Here is a 6,565-nt window from a genome sequence, read left to right on the forward strand (position 1 = left end):
TGTTCTGCAGTCCAACTATAGCCTGCTAGCTGTCTCACACTCGGTGTTCTGCAGTATAACTATGTCCTGCTAGCTGTCTCACACTCGGTGTTCTGCAGTATAACTATAGCCTGCTACATGTCTCACACTCGGTGTTCTGCTGTATAACTATAGCCTGCGAGCTGTCTCACACATGGTGTTCAGCAGTATAACTATGGCCTGCTAGCTGTCTCACACTCGGTGTTCTGCAGTATAACTATGGCCTGCTAGCTGTCTCACACTCTGTGTTCTGCAATATAACTATAGCCTGCAAGCTGTCTCACACATGGTGTTCAGCACTATAACTATGGCCTGCTAGCTGTCTCACACTCGGTGTTCTGCAGTATAACTATGGCCTGCTAGCTGTCTCACACTCTGTTTTCTGCAATATAACCATAGCCTGCAAGCTGTCTCACTCTCCGTGTACTGCTGTATAACTATAGCCTGCTAGTTGCCTCACCCTCGGTGTTCTGTAGTATAACTATGGCCTGCTAGCTGTCCCACACTCGGTGTTCAGCAGTATAACTTTAGCATGCTAGATGTCTCACACTCGGTGTTCTGCAGTAAAACTATGGCCTGCTAGCTGTCTCACCCTCGGTGTTCTGCTATATAACTATGGCCTTCTAGCTGTCCCACACTTGGCGTTCAGCAGTATAACTGTAGCCTCCTAGCTGCCTCACACTTGGTGTTATGCAGTATAACTATGGCCTGCTAGCTGTCTCACACTCGGTGTTCTGCAGAAAAAACTATGGTCTGCTTGCTGTCTCACACTTGGTGTTCTGCACTATAACTATAGCCTGCGAGCTGTCTCACACTCGGTGTTCAGCAGTATAACTTTAGCCTGCTACATGTATCACACTCGTTGTTCTGCTGTATAACTATGGCCTGCTAGCTGTCTCACACTCGGTGTTCTGCAGTATAACTATAGCCTGCTAGCTGTCTTACCCTCGGTGTTCTGCTGTTTAAATATAGCCTGCTACCTGTCTCACACTCGGTGTTCTGCAATATAACTATTGCCTGCAAGCTGTCTCACACTTGGTGTGCTGCTGTCGAACTGTAGCCTGCTAACTGTCTCACACTCGGTGTTCTGCAGTCCAACTATAGCCTGCTAGCTGTCTCACACTCGGTGTTCTGCAGTATAACTATGTCCTGCTAGCTGTCTCACACTCGGTGTTCTGCAGTATAACTATTGCCTGCTACATGTCTCACACTCGGTGTTCTGCTGTATAACTATAGCCTGCGAGCTGTCTCACACATGGTGTTCAGCAGTATAACTATGGCCTGCTAGCTGTCTCACACTCTGTGTTCTGCAATATAACTATAGCCTGCAAGCTGTCTCACACATGGTGTTCAGCACTATAACTATGGCCTGCTAGCTGTCTCACACTCGGTGTTCTGCAGTATAACTATGGCCTGCTAGCTGTCTCACACTCTGTGTTCTGCAATATAACCATAGCCTGCAAGCTGTCTCACTCTCCGTGTACTGCTGTATAACTATAGCCTGCTAGTTGCCTCACCCTCGGTGTTCTGTAGTATAACTATGGCCTGCTAGCTGTCCCACACTCGGTGTTCAGCAGTATAACTTTAGCATGCTAGATGTCTCACACTCGGTGTTCTGCAGTAAAACTATGGCCTGCTAGCTGTCTCACCCTCGGTGTTCTGCTGTATAACTATGGCCTTCTAGCTGTCCCACACTTGGCGTTCAGCAGTATAACTGTAGCCTCCTAGCTGTCCCACACTCGGTGTTCTGCTGTATAACTATAGCCTGCCAGCTGTCTCACACTCAGTGTTCTGCAGTATAACTATGCCCTGCTGGCTGTCTCACACTCGGTGATCTGCAGTATAACTATAGCCTGCTAGCTGTCTCACACTCGGTGTTCTGCAGTATAACTATAGCCTGCTAGCAGTCTCACCCTCGGTGTTCTGCAGTATAACTATAGCCTGCTAGTTGCCTCAAACTCGGTGTTCAGCAGTATAACTATGGCCTGCGAGCTGTCTCACCCTCGGTGTTCTGCAGTTTAATTATAGCCTGCTAGCTGTCTCACACTCGGTGTTCTGCAGTCCAACTATGGCCTGCGAGCTGTCTCACACTCGGTGTTCTGCAGTATAACTATAGCCTGCTAGCTGTCACATCCTCGGTGTTCAGCAGTATAACTATGGCCTGCGAGCTGTCTCACACTCGGTGTTCTGTAGTATAACTATAGCCTGCTAGCTGTCACATCCTCGGTGTTCAGCAGTATAACTTTGGCCTGCGAGCTGTCTCACACTCGGTGTTTTGCAGTATAACTATGTCCTGCTAGCTGTCCCACACTCGGTGTCCTGCAGTATTACTATGGCCTGCTAGCTGTCTCACACTCGGTGTTCTGCAGTATAACTATGGCCTGCTAGCTGTCTCACACTCTCTGTTCATGCAATATAACTATAGCCTGCTCGCTGTCTCACACTCGGTGTTCTGCAGTATAACTATGGCCTGCTAGCTGTCTCACACTCGGTGTTCTGCTGTATAACTATAGCCTGCTAGCTGTATCACACTCAGTGTTCAGCAGTATAACTATGGCCTGCTAGCTGTCTCACACTCGGTGTTCTGCAGAAAAAACAATGGCCTGCTTGCTGTCTCACACTTGGTGTTCTGCACTATAACTATAGCCTGCTAGCTGTATCACACTCGGTGTTCAGCAGTATAATTTTAGCCTGCTACATGTATCACACTCGTTGTTCTGATGTATAACTACGGCCTGCTAGCTGTCTCACACTCGGTGTTCTGCAGTATAACTATAGCCTGCTAGCTGTCTCACACTCGGTGTTCTGCAGTATAACTTTAGCCTGCGAGCTGTCTCACACTCGGTGTTCTGCAGTATAACTATGGCCTGCTAGCTGTCTCACACTCGGTGTTCTGCTGTATAACTATGGCCTGCTAGCAGTCTCACCCTCGGTGTTCTGCAGTATAACTATAGCCTGCTAGCTGTCTTACCCTCGGTGTTCTGCTGTTTAAATATAGCCTGCTACCTGTCTCACACTCGGTGTTCTGCAATATAACTATTGCCTGCAAGCTGTCTCACACTTGGTGTGCTGCTGTATAACTGTAGCCTGCTAACTGTCTCACACTCGGTGTTCTGCAGTCCAACTATGGCCTGCTAGCTGTCTCACCCTTGGTGTTCTGTCATAAAACTAGAGCCTGCTTGCTGTCTCACACTCGGTGTTCTGCAGTACAACTATGTCCAGCTAGGTGTCTCAACCTCGGTGTTCTGTAGTATAATTATAGCCTGCTAGCTGTCTCATCCTCGGTGTTCTGCAGTATAACTTTGGCCTGCTAGCTGTCTCACACTCGGTGTTCTGTCGTATAACTGTAACCTGCTAGCTGTCACATCCTCGGTGTTCTGCAGTATAACTATGGCCTGCTAGCTGTCTCACCCTTGGTGTTCTGTCGTATAACTATAGCCTGCTTGCTGTCTCACACTCGGTGTTCTGCAGTATAACTATACCCTGCTAGCTGTCTCACACTCTCTGTTCTGCAATATAACTATAGCCTGCTAGCTGTCTCACACTCGGTGTTCTGCAGTATAACTATGGCCTGCTAGCTGTCTCACACTCGGTGTTCAGCAGTATAACTATGGCCTGCTAGCTGTCTCACACTCGGTGTTCTGCAGAAAAAACTATGGCCTGCTTGCTGTCTCACACTTGGTGTTCTGCACTATAACTATAGCCTGCTAGCTGTATCACACTCGGTGTTCAGCAGGATAACTTTAGCCTGCTACATGTATCACACTCGTTGTTCTGATGTATAACTATGGCCTGCTAGCTGTCTCACACTCGGTGTTCTGCAGTATAACTATAGCCTGCTAGCTGTCTCACACTCTGTGTTCTGCAGTATAACTATGGCCTGCTAGCTGTCTCACACTCGGTGTTCTGCAGTATAACTATAGCCTGCTAGCAGTCTCACCCTCGGTGTTCTGCAGTATAACTAAAACCTGCTAGCTGTCTTACCCTCGGTGTTCTGCTGTTTAAATATAGCCTGCTACCTGTCTCACACTCGGTGTTCTGCAATATAACTATTGCCTGCAAGCTGTCTCACACTTGGTGTGCTGCTGTCGAACTGTAGCCTGCTAACTGTCTCACACTCGGTGTTCTGCAGTCCAACTATAGCCTGCTAGCTGTCTCACACTCGGTGTTCTGCAGTATAACTATGTCCTGCTAGCTGTCTCACACTCGGTGTTCTGCAGTATAACTATAGCCTGCTACATGTCTCACACTCGGTGTTCTGCTGTATAACTATAGCCTGCGAGCTGTCTCACACATGGTGTTCAGCAGTATAACTATGGCCTGCTAGCTGTCTCACACTCGGTGTTCTGCAGTATAACTATGGCCTGCTAGCTGTCTCACACTCTGTGTTCTGCAATATAACTATAGCCTGCAAGCTGTCTCACACATGGTGTTCAGCACTATAACTATGGCCTGCTAGCTGTCTCACACTCGGTGTTCTGCAGTATAACTATGGCCTGCTAGCTGTCTCACACTCTGTTTTCTGCAATATAACCATAGCCTGCAAGCTGTCTCACTCTCCGTGTACTGCTGTATAACTATAGCCTGCTAGTTGCCTCACCCTCGGTGTTCTGTAGTATAACTATGGCCTGCTAGCTGTCCCACACTCGGTGTTCAGCAGTATAACTTTAGCATGCTAGATGTCTCACACTCGGTGTTCTGCAGTAAAACTATGGCCTGCTAGCTGTCTCACCCTCGGTGTTCTGCTATATAACTATGGCCTTCTAGCTGTCCCACACTTGGCGTTCAGCAGTATAACTGTAGCCTCCTAGCTGCCTCACACTTGGTGTTATGCAGTATAACTATGGCCTGCTAGCTGTCTCACACTCGGTGTTCTGCAGAAAAAACTATGGTCTGCTTGCTGTCTCACACTTGGTGTTCTGCACTATAACTATAGCCTGCGAGCTGTCTCACACTCGGTGTTCAGCAGTATAACTTTAGCCTGCTACATGTATCACACTCGTTGTTCTGCTGTATAACTATGGCCTGCTAGCTGTCTCACACTCGGTGTTCTGCAGTATAACTATAGCCTGCTAGCTGTCTCACACTCGGTGTTCAGCAGTATAATCGTGGCCTGCTAACTGTCCCACACTCGGTGTCTGCAGTTTAACTATGGCCTGCTAGCTGTCTCACACTCGGTGTTCTGCAGTATAACCATGGCCTGCTAGCTGTCCCACACTCGGTGATCTGCAGTATAACTATAGCCTGCTAGCAGTCTCACCCTTGGTGTTCTGCAGTATAACTATAGCCTGCTAGTTGCCTCAAACTCGGTGTTCAGCAGTATAACTATGGCCTGCGAGCTGTCTCACCCTCGGTGTTCTGCAGTATAACTATAGCCTGCTAGCTGTCACATCCTCGGTATTCTGCAGTATAACTATGTCTTGCTAGCTGTCCCACACTCGGTGTCCTGCAGTATAACTATAGCCTGCTAGCTGCCTCACACTCTCTGTTCTGCAATATAACTATAGCCTGCTAGCTGTCTCACACTCGGTGTTCTGCAGTATAACTATGGCCTGCTTGCTGTCTCACACTCGGTGTTCTGCTGTATAACTATAGCCTGCTAGCTGTATCACACTCGGTGTTCAGCAGTATAACTATGGCCTGCTAGCTGTCTCACACTCGGTGTTCTGCAGTATAACTATAGCCTGCTAGCTGTCTCACACTCGGTGTTCTGCAGTATAACTTTAGCCTGCTACATGTATCACACTCGTTGTTCTGCAGTATAACTATAGCCTGCCAGCTGTATCACACTCAGTGTTCAGCAGTATAACTATGGCCTGCTCGCTGTCTCACACTCGGTGTTCTGCAGTATAACTATAGGCTGCTCGCTGTATCACACTCGGTTTTCAGCAGTATAACTTTAGCCTGCTACATGTATCACACTCGTTGTTCTGATGTATAACTATGGCCTGCTAGCTGTCTCACACTCGGTGTTCTGCAGTATAACTATAGCCTGCTAGCTGTCTCACACTCGGTGTTCTGCAGTATAACTATAGCCTGCTAGCTGTCTCACACTCGGTGTTCTGCAGTATAACTATAGCCTGCTTGCTGTCTCACACTCGGTGTGCTGCTGTATAACTATAGCCTGCTAGTTGCCTCAAACTCGGTGTTCTGCAGTATTACTATGGCCTGCGAGCTGTCTCACCCTCGGTGTTCTGCAGTTTAACTATAGCCTGCTAGCTGTCTCACACTCGGTGTTCTGCAGTCCAACTATGGCCTGCTAGCTGTCTCACCCTCGGTGTTCTGCAGTATAACTATGGCCGGCTGGCTGTCTCACACTCGGTGTTCTGCAGTATAACTATGTCTTGCTAGCTGTCCCACACTCGGTGTCCTGCAGTATAACTATGTCTTGCTAGCTGTCTCACACTCGGTGTTCTGCAGTATAACTATAGCCTGCTTGCTGTCTCACACTCGGTGTTCTGCAGTATAACTATGGCCTGCTAGCTGTCTCACACTCGGTGTTCTGCAGTATAACTATAGCCTGCCAGCTGTATCACACTCAGTGTTC

Source organism: Chiloscyllium punctatum, chromosome 30 (assembly GCF_047496795.1).
Source record: "Chiloscyllium punctatum isolate Juve2018m chromosome 30, sChiPun1.3, whole genome shotgun sequence".
Lineage (NCBI taxonomy): Eukaryota > Metazoa > Chordata > Chondrichthyes > Orectolobiformes > Hemiscylliidae > Chiloscyllium > Chiloscyllium punctatum.